Source organism: Polistes fuscatus, unplaced genomic scaffold, assembly GCF_010416935.1.
Source record: "Polistes fuscatus isolate 324 unplaced genomic scaffold, CU_Pfus_HIC Scaffold12, whole genome shotgun sequence".
NCBI lineage: Eukaryota > Metazoa > Arthropoda > Insecta > Hymenoptera > Vespidae > Polistes > Polistes fuscatus.
The window spans coordinates 3,614,086-3,631,733 of record NW_025113020.1 but is presented as its reverse complement, the minus strand read 5'-3'; the positions used below and the strand labels follow the sequence as shown (position 1 = coordinate 3,631,733).

Genomic DNA, 17,648 nt, shown 5'->3' with positions numbered 1-17,648 from the left:
TATTTTGTTTTTTTTGAGACCTCTCTTCGCAGTCTTACTTCTTCTTCTTCTTCTTCTTCTTCTGCTTCTTTCTTTTTGTGTAGTAAAAAAAAAAAACAAAGAAGAAGAAAGAAAGTTCTATCGGAAGACGGATAAATTTTCTTTTTTCTTTTTTTATTTTTCTTTTTCAATTTTTTCTTTTGTGAAAAGTTTAAAATAATAATATCAGAGAAGAAGGAACCTCGTGAATAATAAATCGAAGGAGATACGAAATAATGATAACATTTAGTCGTTAAAGATATAAGAGACTCTCTCACATGGCCGTGGGGAGGGGGGAGGGAATGGGGAGTGGGGTGTGGCACTCATTTAATGGCGAATTAAAAAGCCCTGGGATAACGGGCTAGTGCGATCGTCAAGTCTACCTCATAAAGCACCCCATAAGAGGGTAAAGGAATGTAGTAGCAAGGGAGAAAGAGAGACAAAGAGAGAGACAGAGAGAGAGAGAGAGACAAAGAGAGAGGAGACTCGGAAATAATCCACGATCATAAATCGTCGCTAGTTAGATACCTGCGATAAATTTAATCTCAGGGAGATCAATTTTCTGCTCGATGTCCTCCCCTCATTCCATTCGAGATCTATTGCATAAAACCTAATAAGATCCTTTTTGTTGCTATATTTAAATGACTATGTCGGGAATCGTTTTAAAATAATAATTATATTTATATAGATGTATGTTACCGTGTAAGATCAAAATTAGGGAATGTCAAGATTCAGATGGTGAATGTCCAACACGTATGAAATAAATATTTTGGTGAAAGATCGAATTATTTGGGTTCATTTTTGTACGTCATTATTTCGGACATGTACCAAATGATCATGTGAATCCTGACATTCTCCAATTTCGGTCTTTCATGGCATATATATACGTGTTATCGTGAAAGACCGAACTTGGGAAATGTCAACACATATGAAATAAATATATCGATGAAAGATCGAATTATTTGGGTTCATTTTGTACGTCAATATTTCGGACATGTACCAAGTGACCATGTGAATCCTGACATTCTCCAATTTCGGTCTTTCGTGGTTTACATATACGTGTTATCGTGAAAGACCGAACTTGGGGAATGTCAACACATATGAAATAAATATATCGGTGAAAGATCGAATTATTTGGGTTCATTTTTGTACGTCAATATTTCGGACATGTACCAAGCGACCATGTGAATCCTGACATTCTCCAATTTCGGTCTTTCGTGGTATACATATACGTGTTATCGTGAAAGACCGAACTTGGGGAATGTCAACACATATGAAATAAATATATCGGTGGAAGACCAAATTATTTGGGTTCATTTTTGTACGTCGATATTCGGACATGTACCAAGCGACCATGTGAATCCTGACATTCTCCAATTTCGGTCTTTCATGGTATACATATACGTGTTATCGTGTAAGACCGAACTTGGGGAATGTCAACACATATGAAATAAATATATGGGTGAAAGACCAAATTATTTGGGTTCATTTTTGTACGTCAATATTTCGGACATATACCAAGTGACCATGTGAATCCTGACATTCTCCAATTTCGGTCTTTCATGGTATACATATACGTGTTATCGTGAAAGACCGAACTTGGGGAATGTCAACACGTATGAAATAAATATATCGGTGAAGGAACAAATTATTTGGGTTCATTTTTGTACGTCGATATTTCGGACATGTACCAAGTGACCATGTGAATCTTGACATTCTCCAATTTCGGTCTTTCATGGTATACATATACATGTTATCGTGAAAGACCGAACTTGGGGAATGTCAACACGTATGAAATAAATATTTTGGTGAAAGAACAAATTATTTGGGTTCATTTTTGTACGTCAATATTTCGGACATGTACCAAGCGACCATGTGAATCCTGACATTCTCCAATTTCGGTCTTTCATGGTATACATATACGTGTTATCGTGAAAGACCGAACTTGGGGAATGTCAACACATATGAAATAAATATATGGGTGAAAGATCAAATTATTTGGGTTCATTTTTGTACGTCAATATTTCGGACATGTACCAAGTGACCATGTGAATCCTGACATTCTCCAATTTCGGTCTTTCGTGGTATACATATACGTGTTATCGTGAAAGACCGAACTTGGGGAATGTCAACACATATGAAATAAATATATCGGTGAAAGATCGAATTATTTGGGTTCATTTTTGTACGTTAATATTTCGGACATGTACCAAGTGACCATGTGAATCCTGACATTCTCCAATTTCGGTCTTTAACAACAACATATAAATAATATAAATTTTCTTTTAACGGTAGGATATAACATTTTGTAGATTAATAAAGAACCCTTAATTTATCATATTCTCGTGCAACAATAACTTAAGTATCCAACTACTAAGGGTTCCTAGCCCCTTAAAGAAGGAAACTTTATTCTACTATATTCCAAGAGTCTTTTTTCGTCTATAGAATAAGTCGACAAACGTTGGGAAGGAGTGGGGTGGGATGGGGTGGGGTGGGGGTTCAAGGAATGAGGTGAAGTATCGAGAAAGGTAATATGATAAATCGAGCTTTAAACATACCTACCTATCTGCGAAATAGAATAGGTGCACAACGTACAAGGATTACGTTGTGTGCTGCTCCCGATGATGCATCGTGCGTTTCAGATTCGCGTTCGATTACAGTTCGCTCGCGCGAGTCATTTGTCAGTGGATAGGGTTGGTTGGTTGGTTGGTTGGTTGCTTGGTAGGGTTGGTTGCTTGCTCGTAGGGTTGCTGAGGAAAGAGGGGAAGAAAAAAGATCCCTTCTTCCTCAAGTTTTATCAATAGACTTCTGCCCTCATCGATCATACTCGTTGACAATGAACTAGGAAGAGAGAGGTTTCAAACGTCATCGTCCCTTGACCCCTTCAGCCCTTTTTTTATGTTTCTTTCTTTTTTCTTTTTTTCTTTTTTCTTTAGGATACATACACTTGCTCGATATACGATATATATTGTGAATCTTTATCCGATTATTAAGCGTGTTTTTCTTTCTATTCGCAACAATGTCGTTCAATAACGCGTAACAATTCTGAGTTTCGAGATTAACCGGCGAACCATCTCGCTCGAGAGGAAACATTTTGTGAAAATAAAAACGTTTCAAACAGACACTCGTCATCTCTATTCGTCTCTATATACATATGTAACATAACTTTATATATATATATATACGAAGGTCTACGTATCCAGAATAAAAAGATGAGACGACTATAACATAGTGGAAACGATTTTACAATGTGACTCTCGGGTCAAATCATAAAACGAATTTTACAAGGTGTCTGAGAGAAAATGAAAGGAGACTTGCGGACTCATTTTAATTAATCGCCGAGATAACTTTACACCGTTGAACAATTTTAATTAACCGACAGTGGCAGAGTAGTGGCAAGTACATGCTGAAAGTAAAAGAAGCAACCGTGCTAACAAGCACGGAGTTGGCTAACTCACGTCGGCTAGGAGAAGAATACAACAAGGGTGCTATTCAACATTCTCCACTGTCAATGCTGTTAAAATGCCGATACATGGATGGTCCGTTAGACTTTCTGTCAAAGTACCTTTTCCTTTTACCCCTACCCTTACTCAGCACTCTCTGTCTTTGTCTTTGTCTCTGTCTCTGTCTGTTTGTCAGAGCGTTTGTAATCCCAGCTATTCAAAGTTCATTGTTGGCATCTCTGTATGCCGCGAGCAGTTCTTAACTACGCTGTGTTAGGACATATGTAATTCCTATTCAAAACCGTTAACAAGTATGCTTGGGTTAGTAACATCTCGCGATACCTAAACGGTATGTGTGTATGTGTGTGTGTCGTAAGGTATACATATTTTTACAAGAGGATGCCTTTATATAAACATTTTTATATCAACATGGGTAGATTCTCCCTTAAAGGATACTTATTATCAATGTAATTATATTGTAATTAACGAATAACGAAACTTCTTTGACAATGTTCATTTAAAATAAGGTGTCTGAAGAGGTTATGGTTCACCTAAAGATTAAAGATTATTGAAATCGCCATTTTGAATTTAACCAAAAATATTTTTAACGAATAATGCAACTTCTTTGACAATGTTTATTTAAAATAAAGTGTCTGAAGAGGTTATGGTTCACCTAAAGATTAAAGATTATTGAAATCGCCATTTTGAATTTAACCAAAAATACTTTTAACGAATAATGCAACTTCTTTGACAATGTTCATTTAAAATAAGGTGTCTGAAGAGGTTATGGTTCACCTAAAGATTAAAGATTATTGAAGTCGCCATTTTGAAATTAACCAAAAATATTTTTAACGAATAATGCAACTTCTTTGACAATGTTCATTTAAAATAAGGTGTCTGAAGAGGTTATGGTTTACTTAAGGATTAAAGATTATTGTAGTCGCCATTTTGAATTTAACCAAAAATATTTTTAACGAATAACGAAACTTCTTTGACAATGTTCATTTAAAATAAAGTGTCTGAAGAGGTTATGGTTCACCCAAGGATTGGCGATTACTGGTCACCATTTTGGATTAAACCGAAAATACTTTGGCAAAAAATTTTCATCAAATTATCTGTCTATATCATAAACAAAACTTGATCCCACCGTACAAAAACTCTTTTCACTATTCATATATAATAATTTTCCTTAAACTAACCTATAACCGATAACACCCACGGATTCCTCATCTTGAAAATATTTGAATAAAACTAATAAATGTTAACAAGTTATAAAAGGGGGAGAAAACAAATGTACTAAAGTTTGTAATAAACGATCATGAGAGAGGGGGGAGCGGGGGAGGGGGCGGGGGAGGGGTTCAAAATAAATGAACAATCTCGATAAGTTATTACTTAAAAAAGTTCGGTCCTTTTTTGTGCTGAAACGATATTATCTAAACGACGTCATATTCTATGTATCGAATGGTAAAATCAACCAACGATACTTCTTAAAAACTCTCCGAGATATTATGAGGTGGAAGTAGAGAGAAGTTTGAAAGTACGGGAAATTGTATGTGTATATATCGATTTAGATTGAAAGGTAGCTGTAGATAGGTAGATGGGTAGTGCTATCTTTTTCTAGAGAGAAACCAAATGAACGTAGCGAAGTAAGAAAGAAAGAAAGAAAGAAAGAAAGAAAGAGAGTAAAGTTCCATGAATCATTAAATACACCAGGAGGTTCATAAATATTTAACAAGAATCATTCCAAGAGGGACGGTCTGTTTTCTATCCAACTATGTCTCCTACCTGTGTGTGTGTGTATGTGTGTGTGATTGAATATGTATATATCAGTATGTATATGTGTGTGTGTGTGTGTGAGTCGACCGGGTGCACAAACGACTACCTATCGGGCAAAGAAAAACACGAAGAAGAGATGTAATCGCGAAAACGACGTTCAGCAGATTTCACTTCAAGACGGTTTTGAAAGAAAAAGAGAGAGAGAGAGAGAGAGAAGTTTACATTATTCCGATCTTCTTCGAATTTGCTGATTTCAACAATCGACTTCTCTTCCCGATGCGCGAACTTTTGTTTGATTAACAGAAAGATTGAAGAACGTTTCTAATCTATGCTCTAACGTTTAGTTCGTTCATTTTCTTAACCACGAATGGCTCACTCGAAAGAGAAAGAGAGAGTAAAACAAAAAAAACTGATCTGTGAACTTATGTACGCACGTAAGAAGTTATACTTCTATGGCGTACCATAACGAATATAACCTCAATAACCTCAAAAATATCTTCAACAAAATAACTTAAAAAAAAATTAATAATTATTATTATTATTATCATTATTAATTTTCCTTGCTTATTTTTAATTAATGTTATTATTATTATTATTATTAATTTTCTTTTTTACATAAAATATAGTTGATAAAGAAACCTGTTTCCCCTCCCTCCCGTCCCTGCTTGATGATCGATGATATTCGCTAATGTAAGCCGATTATTTTTATTTTATTATTATATTTTTATTCATTTATTTTTATTTATTTAATTTTAATAATATATATATATAAAGAAAAAAAATATATATAAATGTAGATATCAGTCCACACTAAATATAAAAGAGATATATCGAATTACTTTACGCGTCAACGGTCATGGCGCGGTGATAGAACTACTTCCCGTTCGATCATTTAAGTCAAGCAAGCGCTGAGTACGATGAGTACTTGGATGGGTGACCAGCTTGAGAAAAAAAAAAAAAAAAAGAATAAGAAAGAAGATGTCGGTCGGAAAAAAATCAACAACTCCCATCAACATTTTTCCAAACGCGCCTCTAAAAAAGTATAAATTCAAAAAAAAAAAAGAAGATAAGAAAATATATAATCATCATCCTATTTTCGGGTAGTTCTTTCTAATTTATCCGAAGAAATTCTATTCTCGCGGTTATCACGTCCTATTTTCGGTTTTGGAAGGTACGCAAATTTAGAAAATCGCGTCATTGCGGAAGCTAGAGATTCGCACGGGTAGATATAACGTAAGCTACACAAGCGTGTATAATAGACACGCTTTCTCTCTCTCTCTCACTCTCAACTATCTCACACACTCTCTCTCTCTCTTTCACAAACGGAGTCTCGTGGCACGCACGTCTACCATGCAGACGATTTACTGTTAGTGTCGAGATTCGGGCGTTGAAATATTCATAGGCTCTTTCGTTGAGAGTTGGTATGGTTGCGCGTGTCTTGTGTGTGGTGTGTGTGTGTGTTATACGCGTACGTGTGTATTACTCGTATAAAAGAGATAGAGATAATATATCGTCGAGTTGAAGAAGAAAAACGAAGATAAAGCGTGAGAATGGCAGAGAAGAAAAAGTGAGAGAGAGGGGTGGGGGGAGGGAATTAGAGGAACGTAAGAAAGATTAGAAAAGTACACAGGAAGGAGAGGTGAGCAAAAAAAAAAGCAAAGGGCGCGTAATAAAATGGGACAACGAGAAAAAAAGAAACACAAGCTAACATAAGCCACATTTTATCTTTATTTTGCGAGAAAAGGAAGAAGTCATGGGAAAGTTGGGAAAGACGCACGCGTGAACATCCCCAATCACGTTCTACCCACCCCCTTCTTTCCGATATTTTCTACTCAAAAGATTATCCACTCCAGTCTTGGACCTTTTTCAAGTTAAATGATTCTAATCACCCGTTCGTTCTACTAACCGACGAGAAATCCTTTTACGAGTTTTAGGTTCTAATTGTTATTAGGAGTTTTTTAATTGTTATATTAGGAAACTTTTCATTGAAATATTTTTCATTAAAAGTTGTAACGTTTATCTACATTTTACGAATTATTGATTCTTTTTTTTTCTTTTTTTTGTTTTTTCTTTTAACCCTTTCTACGTTTTATCCCGCAGCGATATTTCTATTCCGAAAACACACACACACACGGAACGTGGTCATTCATATTTTATCTGAACATTTTCCTAAACGTTAAATAAGAATTGGGATTAAATAAAAAAAAACGTTAAATAATATCCGGTATTGGTAAACACAAGTTATCAGACAGATGTCGGATATATCCGGCACTCGTACGCGCAAGTCATCAGACGAATACCGGATATAGGTTATTAGATAGATGCCGGATATATCCGGCGTTCGTAGTAAACGAAACTTAAAATACACTATAAACTCTTCAAAATCAATCGCCATAAACGAAATAATCAAAAATTGATCACTTTCAAGATTTATAGTCTCCCGTTTTACATATATGCATAATTATTAATCGAAGTTTCAAACGCGTTTATCTTAAAACTATATTTATCAAATTAACAAGCAAATATTATACAATTTCAATAATTTTACATTAATTAAACTTCAAACTGAAACAGAGTATTGTAAAAAAGAAAATTTATGTATGATCTTTTTTCTAACATAAGTTAAATTTCTTTATCGTTTAATGCTAATTTTATTCGAATGTTTAGCAACAACAACAACAACAAAAACCAATTTACGTAGGTGTAACCCCTTAAAATCACTTACGACTGACTTCATAGGTTATTTGACAATGACGACATAAGAAAAAAAGAAGAAAAAAAATCATTTTAAGCGATATCTTTCTCACTCCTCTCTTTTCCAATTTTTGTTCCGTCGAATTGTGGGTTGTGGAAATGGTGGCCAAGGGGGTTAAAGGGGGAGGGGGGCTACGTTCAAAATGTTTCAGCTTGTTTCTCGACAGCCTGAACGTTTCATTTTATTCTCCGAGGCTAAACGGTTCCGTTTAGGATGATAAATATTCGCTGGAAAGAAGGAACCCAAGTGAGAGAGAGGCACGAAAAGCAAACGGTTTTGATAAATAGGCGTCGGGGATGTTTACCGCAGGAGATAATTAATGCAAGCAAGGTATATCGAACGCGGTCTGTCTGAATATTATAATAACAAGGTGATGTGCATGTGTGTGTGTGTATGTGTGTGTGTGTGTGTGTGTGCATTTACTCGGAAGAATAATAAAGTAACAATCATCGTTATATTTTATTTTCTTTTTCGTTGTTTTTCATTTTATCTTATTTTATTTTAATTTTACTAACCACCGCCCCCCCCCACCTTCAACAACGTCCTTTTCTCGCGTTATTTCATTCAAATTGGATCGTTAACGAATAATCGAGAATATTATTTTAAACTGAAATCCGAAAAATAAGCAAAATCTTCCGTAGCCGCACCCCCCCCCCGCCCCCCCAACCTGGAATCACGTGTTTTATAGAATTCCCATTACTCGTTAAATTTCAAATCACGTCTAACTGCTATAACGGATGTTCGTTGAAAATTTTACACGAGTATTAATAGTCCAAGGAAGATGAAACTGGCTGGGGGGGGCGAAGGGGGCAAGGGGGGAGCGGGAAGGGGAGCGGGAGAAAATGTTCTAGATTCGATGGCAAAAATTTCTCCGGGGAAGAAATTTTTAATGATTTTCTTCGATCGCGCGTTCGCTAAAACGAAGTTTTTTTTTTTTTAAAAAGATATTTCTACGTTGTTTTTTGTGCTCATAAATTTCTCAAAAGTATATTTTTCAATAAAAATTAATAAACAATTATGATCGGTAATTAGACACGAGAAATATTAAAATTAAAATACAAAAATAGGCAAAAAGTTAGTTTGGCAAAAGTAATAGATTATTATTTCGAATAAAATGAAATGTGTGTGTGTGTGTGTGTGTTTGTGTGTGAAAATTATAATCGATCATTTTGTCGTTCGTTTTGGAATCGATAGTAATTCTCAATAAAAAAAAAAGAAAGAGAAAGTTTCTCAATGGTTAATTTGTTATCCTGCGTTATATCTGTTACACAATAGATAATAAATAATTACAAGTATATATACGCATAAGTGTATGTGTGTAACCGGTTTAAATTGAATAGCGAATAATAACGGAGCTACCTAATGCAGTAGTAACAGACACCGTAGCTATTATTCATCAACTATTATTCATACAGAAGACTGTTTAAGCCAGCGCACCAAGAACCCACCACCAGCAACAGCAGCAGCAACAGCAACAGCAGCAACAGCAACAGCACCAGGGCAAATTTTACCGACTGCTTAAGGGAGTAGAAACTTGATATAAACGAGAGAGAAACGAGCGCGTTCGTTCTTTCTTAAGAAGAACTAAAGTCTTACTTATTCCTCCCCTCCCCACCCCTCACCTCTATCACCCATCACCCAAACCCCCTGGTTACCCCTTTAACCCTTTGTTCGAACTTCCGGGAATAATTTTAAATCGTAATTGGTTCTACGTTTATATTTCCTTTTTACTTGCATACTAAACTAGTTAGAAATGTGTTAGATATTTTCAATCATTTCTAAATGAAATACTAAAATAATGTTACTAGGATGTTATAGTAAATTTTCTTTGGAAAAAATAGAAAAATGAAAATATATTTATCATCATCGTCATCATCGTCATCGTCATCGTGATAAAAATTCTTTCAATTACTAGGAAACGTTTGTTCGTTAATAATAAGTTTGAAAGAGATAAGCTTGGGATGACAAGTAACGTCTAGGAGAAAAAAATAAAGGCGCGATTTTGAGAAGAACTTCCGGGAATAATTTTAAATCGTAATTGGTTCTACGTTTATATTTCCTTTTTACTTGCATACTACACTAGTTAGAAATGTGTTAGATATTTTCAATAATTTCTAAATGAAATACTAAAATAATGTTACCAGGATGTTATAGTAAATTTTCTTTGGAAAAAATAGAAAAATGAAAATATATTTATCATCATCGTCATCATCGTCATCATTGTCATCGTGATAAAAATTCTTTCCATTATTAGGAAACGTTTGTTCGTTAATAATAAGTTTGAAAGAGATAAGCTTAGGATGGACAAGTAACGTCTAGGGGAAAAAAATAAAGGCGCGATTTTGAGAAGCACTAGGATGAATACTTATTCGTAATTACGCGTAAGACCGAGGATGAGTTCGCGCTTGTATGCGTCCTGGCTTAAATGTCGCGTTAATAAGGCTCCAGAAAAGAAAAAGAAAGCAAGAAAGAGAGAGAGAGAGAAAGTGTGTTTATGTGTGTGAGAGAGAGAGAGAGAGAGAGAGAGCTTGGAAAAGGACAGTGGTTAGAGTCGAGTTTGCTAGTGGAAAGATGACAGGAGAAAATCTTTGTTGTCTCGAATAGAACGAACGAAGTAGAGATAGAACACGAAAGAGAAAGAAAGAAAGAAAGAAAGAGAGAGAGAGAGAGAGAGGGGGGGGGAACGAGAGAACGGTTTATGTCTGACATGGTAATTTTTATTTCCTCGGGCAAAAAGGCGAGCTTTCATGCGGTCGGAGCTTTCATCCAACTCTTGGATGATAAAGGCTCCAACGGAAGAGAAAGAGATTAAGAGAGAGTGAGAGAGAGAGAGAAAGAAAAGGTGATAAGGGAAAAAGAAGGGGTAGGAGGGAAAGTATTAAAAAAAAAGAAAAAACATTAAAATTATGGGCTGAGCTTTTCAAGGAACACCTTTGGTAGACGTGTGGGAATACAAACAATGTCCTTCATTCCTGTTTTCCACCTCCACCGTTTCTTTCCCCCCCCCCCGCACACACCTTTTTCACTCGAAAGAATCCTTACGTCAGAGAACGAGATCTACCCAACAGTAGCAACAGTAACAGCAGCAACAGCATCATCATCGTTAGTTTCCTTACTTGCCAGTTCAACTGCATTCAGGGTTGTGTAACTATTCGGTGACCTCGGTGTAATCTACGCACGGTACTTTCCTTCCGGGATTATCAACGCAGAAATTTCTAGATTGTTCAGGAAAGATAAAGACAGAGATAGAGAGAGAGATATGGAGAGAATGGGTAGTTGAGAAAAAAGGAAAATAGATCTTCTTCCTCTACCGTGTTTCTTATTCCTTACTCTTCTTACAGTTCTTCTCATTTTACTCTTTTTTCTATTTTTTTTTACAACTTCCTCCATCTTCCTCCTCTTCTTTTTCTTTTTCTTTGCGTGTCTGTGTGTTCCTCTCTTCTTTTCATTTTTTTGAATTTGTTTTTTTTCTTCTTTTCCCGTTAAGTTTTATTTTCTTCAATTTTATTTGTTTTTTTTTTTTTATTTTCTTTTTTCGAAACAGAAAGAAAAAAGCTCGTACTCGAAGCTTAATTAAACTTTCATCATGAGAAAGAGAGAGAGAGAGAGAAGGGGGGTTTAAAAAAAATCCCGTAGTTCTCGAAGACGTCAAAATGTCCGTGCGTTTAACACATTTTCAAAGAAAAAAATTACCAACCGATAAAATGACTTAATTAAGAAATTTATAAACGTTTATATATATATGTTTATATTCTAGGATAAATCGTAATTATACGTTTGAACCGTTAAACAAAAAAAACATCGTGGAAATTAATGATGGCGATCGCGTCACGTTGATCAACGTCGATTAATTCGAATTATCTTTTGACGAAGTAACGAGGAAGATGCAATTACAAAAAAAGAAATAAAAAGTTGTTAAAAGTTGCATTCGATGCAATTGACTACTACGGGTGCAAGCTTTCTTTTTTTATTCATTTAAAAAATATTAATTAAGGGAAGCAACGCGAGTAGAATTATAAAAGGAAAAGTAAGGTTAGAAAAAGTGAGGTTAGAAAAAATTGAAAGAAGATAGATAACCCGATTGAATGATATAAAAAATAATTTCTTCCTTTTCCCCCCTTCTATCTCTCGCTTTCCCCCTTTTTCTCACGAACGAACGATATATGTAGAGGTTTAACAAGAGAAAACACAAAACAACTAGACGAACGGTGACTACCATTCCCAACAGCGTTGCACCAATCACTTTGGAGAGGTAAACGTGGTGGGGAGGGGACGTGGAAGGGTGGGGGGAGGGGAAGGGACCTTAATGCGAGTCTCAACTCAGCGTTAACAGCTGTTGAACTTTGGAGCGGGATGAATTGCTACGGTTGCCACACATCGATTTGTTCGTAACTTCAACGTTACTGCCATTAATGACGCTCGCGTACAACGAGCAACCGAGCAGCTATACCAGAGAGTACGATCTCGTTAGGGTGAGCACAATTACGGTAAACCAGATTAACCAGATCGCAACGAAAGTCTTTTATTAATCCTACGGACAGTTCGACAGCCGTTCGATAAAATTAACGGCCAAATGCGAATTAGAAAGCGAAATAGAATTTGAATGAATGAATGAATGAACGAATGAATTAATTAATTAACGTTTATTCGTTACGATTTATCAATTATTATTATTATTGTTTTACTGTTTATTTATGTATACTGTGTATATTATTATCAACCCTTTATGCGGTCGTATTAAGTTTTTAGTATTACATGTGGGTGTAATATATTGTTTGAAATTAATTTTAATTGAATAATATTATTTTAATGTATATATATATATAGATGATTATTTAAGGAACAATTATTATTTATTCATTATATTTTAAACTTTAAATATATTTATATGCATTTAATTTTGTTATTCATCTTCCAAACACTCGTCGGCTAATTTTTAGTATAATATAAGATTAGTATGATTCTTTTTGCTGTGGTAGGTTGAAACGGGGTAAAAAAGATTTTTCTTATAACTATTACATATTATTCATTATATCTATTTAATTCCCACATTTGATCTAATCTCACAATTATTTATAAAATTATACTAAGAATATACTTCTACGATACTCTCCGTTAAATTGGTCAATTCTTTCAGATAATTTTTTTTACCACAGTTTGTAACGCATTGTACATATTCGCGTTTTCGTAAAACATACTATTTTAAACACTTTTTGTTCGTCTAAATTGTATACGAATGTAAACAAACCCCTGGCACGTTACACCACCTGTCCTATCTCCTACTATTTTTAACTTATTTTTGTGACTTTTTTCGTTAACAGGTTGTTCACAGCTTTGAATACAAATATGCATACGTTATAACACAATCTTTGTCTCACCGATATGAACCGTAACGCTTGCAACATGTCTTTTACCTTCGTACACCGGTTATATTGCAGTATCACTCTCTCGTCACCCTGTTTTGTGCTATTTGCAGTTTTATTTTCTTTTTTTTTTCTTTTTATTTCTGGTTCCTATACCCACTAGTAATGTAGCACAATACTCAAAATGGATGAGGAGGACTATGAAAGTCTCACGTGCCACGCATTTCACGTAAACCCATACGTATTTTCCTCTCTTGTTTAAATTATTCCTTTTTTTTTTTTTTAACAGAAAAAGAAAGATTGATTTTTAACGATTTACTCTTAACACTTTTGTTACGAAAATCCGTTTCATCGGAACAATACAACCGAACAGAACACCTCGTCGAAAAGTATGCACATTGCACTTCAATGGTTGGCAACTTATTTTAACGTTCAGAATATACTTTTATTAAGATTAATCTAATACAAGATGAATAAAATCAAAAGAGATAATCTACATATAAAGTAGAATCTTCTTGCCGATTATAATCGGCACACGTGTACACGAGTCGTCGCATTGATGCCGACTATAGTCGGCACCTATAACGAAACGATTAAAAATCATTTTCTATCATTACACGAAATTTCTATTTGTTTTCATATCTTGACAAAAAAGTTGTATTTTCATTATTTTCGCGAAGATATTTCTAAATAATACAAACAGAATATTCCAGTACCTGTATCAAATGAAATAACATAAAGAAACATTGGAACAGTATGTTTCGTGTTATGTAAGCAACCACCACCCTGTTGCAGGATACCTTTTTCATAATGAGGTATCTTTAAATGAAAGAGAGTGTAATTAACGTTACATGGGATAGGAGGATCTCGTTGATGAAAGACCAACGTGATATCAAATTTATAAATTCTGGGACGTAACACGGCTGACCCTTTCTGTAAGATATTATATAAATAAATAAATACAAAATAACACGAGAATTTTATAGGAAGGGAAGAAGGGAGAGAAAGAAAGAAAGAAACAAAGAAAGAGACAAAAATATGTTTCGTTCGAATATTTCAAACAAAAGTTTCGATCGTTGAATCCTTTATCCGTAATAAGTCGAGTTCTTGGCAAATTGGGTGCCTTGTTTATCACCGCTTCCTCGTCCGAACTTAAGCTTAAGCTTAATAGAGTCCTTAACTCTACTGTGTTTAGATTTATGCAGGATGCTCTGGTGGAAAACGAGGATACATCGCAACTACCGCACGACGTTAAAATGACTCTTGACTAATATCCTACTACTAGTTCAGTATATCAGATTTCCTTTGTTTCCCTTTATTTTAGGTCTAAACTTTACTTTTCTTCAATTAAAATGTAATACATGTGAAACGTATTCGAAAAAAAGCTTGACTGTATATATAAATTGTATAAAAATAGAAATCAAAGAAAAGGAATGAAAATTCGTTAATTTGAGGTTATGTTCGCATTTCTTTCCACGAGTCTGACTTCATGATATTCCCGTTTGATTATTCAAAATTGTTATCACGAGTTAGACTCGTCGAAGTACGCTAAAAGAGATTTTAAACATCTTCATTTTATTAAATAAACAATAAACCGTATTAATTAATCCGTATTATCCAATTATTTGTGTATCTTTCTTTTGTTAATGCTCAGCTGTTTAACAACAAAATTATGATCCTTCATTTATATTCGTATATGTTTACAAAATATAAACATTGACAAAATCAATTAATACGAAAACGTAATCGAGAGAAAATGTGTTTATTCCCCTTCCCTCCCCTCTCAATCCCCCCCAAACAACAAATAATTGTTTAAGCATACTTCGTAGAACATTTTAAACGCTATCAATTCGATCATTTGACTTTCGATTAAAAAATAATATTGTTTTTTTATTTCCATCGATTTATTGGATAAAATCATTCAAAAGCCTGATTGTATTTACTTGTCATAAATAATATAAAAAAAAAATATATATATATACAGCCAGAAGAAAGTTCACTATTCAAAGGGAATAGTTTTACCTTACGAGATCCTATCGCTATCATCTTCTCTCCCTTTTTTCTTTTTTTTTATTCTCTTTTTTTCCTCGAGATAAGAAGATCGCGTTCCTCTTCGATGTTACTCACTTCGATATGTACACACGTATACATATATGTGTATGTGTGTGTATATATGAACGTGTATCGTGACGCACATGTGATTTCGATTTGACGCAGGTAGTGTCTGCCAAGCGCAACCACTTTAAATGCAGATGCACCTTCCCCCTCGGCACCCCGTTCCCCCCACCCCCGCATCCCTTTTTCCCTATTTTCTTCGAGCTATCTCCCTTTGCCCTTTTACAGTACGATTCAACCGAAGAAAGCAGGATTGTACGAGCGTCAAAGTTTATGGTTCTCCGATGTTCTTTTTCTAAATACCAATAAACTACATCCAAGTTTCCCATTTAAGTATTATATATACACAGTTTTTCCGCAATATCTACAAAACTGTATCTCACGTATTCCGTGCCATGTTATTCCCATAAAGAAAAAAAAACAAACAAGAAAAAAAATAAAGATAATTATTATTCATATTTTATATTGGCACGAATGCGATTATTGTGACGAAATAATTTGGTAATTATTTGAAAAGAAGACAAAAAGAAAAAAACGATTTAACCTCGTAGAGACAGCCCGTATAAACGCGTGAGATAACTCGAAAGAATTTAAAAAAAAGAAAACAAATGAAACGTAGAGGTTCGTTTGTTTTGTCTTTTTTAGATTTATATCTCCTATCTTTATCTTACTATTTCTCGAGATAAATAAATAGACAAACGTTCCTGGTAAAAACCCGTATTCTCCCTCTCCCTCTCTCTCTTTCTTTCTTTCTCCCTTAGTACCGTAAACTCGTACCTTTCTTCGGTTTGTAGATAATTTTGCGGGCAATCTGTCATCGTAAACATCGTTCCAGTGTACCGATTCGACGTCGGTACAAGACCACGATGGCACTGATTTATCGTTGTTGGAATAGCCCCCACCCCCCACTCCGAACCTCTAACCCCCACTCCGAACCTCCGCCCCCCACTCCAAACCTCTACCCCCCACCAAAACCTCCTCCAACTCACGAATGAGTAACACGAATCCCGATGTTTACGCGAGAATAGATTTTTCTCCGAGCCGCGTATTTATCCCGCCGACCCACCACCGTTCTCGTTCTAATTATATTCACAACTATCTTATATATCATCTATCTAATTCTAACATTACTTACTTAGTTTCATCATCGCGGAACGCAGCCATTAAATTGAAAGAGAGAGAGAGAGAGAGAGAGAGACAGAGAATTTTTCTATTAAAAATTCAACTAATTATAATCTCCTTATCTACACCCCCCCCTCACCCCTAACATTATTCTGATAATAATGAGAGTATTATACTTCATTATAATATTTATCTCGAGCTTTATCTCATCTCATAGAAACTTTGGGGGCCCCCCCCACCACCTACTACCGTCGCTACCAATTGAATCACTCCTCTTTCTGCCCCCCTTTTTTTCTAATCTTTTTTATTGTCGTTTGTTTTGAATGTTAATGTAACAATTATTAACGAAGTAATCGATTTTATTTATTATATGTGTTCTAATGATAATAATAATAATAATAATAAAAAGAAAATAACTTTCATCGAAATAACTTTATTTATCCCCTTATTTTCTTTTATTTATTTAAGAGAAAGAGAATAATTATGAAAAAGTGGTCTAAGTTTCGAGATATAATATTTAAAGGATTACATTTGTACCCTAAATAAATTCTGTATAATATTGAAACAACGAGCACCAATCTAACGATTCATTTGTTGACAATATATCGTTGAAAATAACATTGAATGAATTTAATTGAAAATAAAATGTGACGTGTAAATAACTAATAATCATTTCTTTTCGTTTTTTTTTGCGTGAAATTTTGACTTTAGATCACTCTCATAATTACGTGCGGGCGGGCACGTATATAAAAGTGAAAGAGAAGAGGTTAGGTTGCACCGTACGAGCACGAATAAAATCGATAACATCGTTGACTTCATAAATATGCAGAAATAGGTTGGATCAATGTGATCTTTAATGCATGCTTTAGGGTGTTATAACGACAATGGAATATTAATAATCAAGTTATTGACGTGTAACAATAGACTCGTCTATCTATCATAGATTTTCTAATATATTTTATTGTAATTTATTCGACAAAAAAAAGAAGAAGAAGAAAAAAACAAATCGTACGATTTACTTCGAAGAACTTATTATTCATTTTTCTTTATATTCCC

At 34.6% G+C, this 17,648-nt stretch overlaps 1 protein-coding gene across 1 annotated transcript in view; it reads right to left on the bottom strand.

Moving 5' to 3' along the window:
* Positions 1–17,648, bottom strand: part of LOC122513505 — a 339,389-nt gene that overhangs the window by 295,195 nt on the left and 26,546 nt on the right.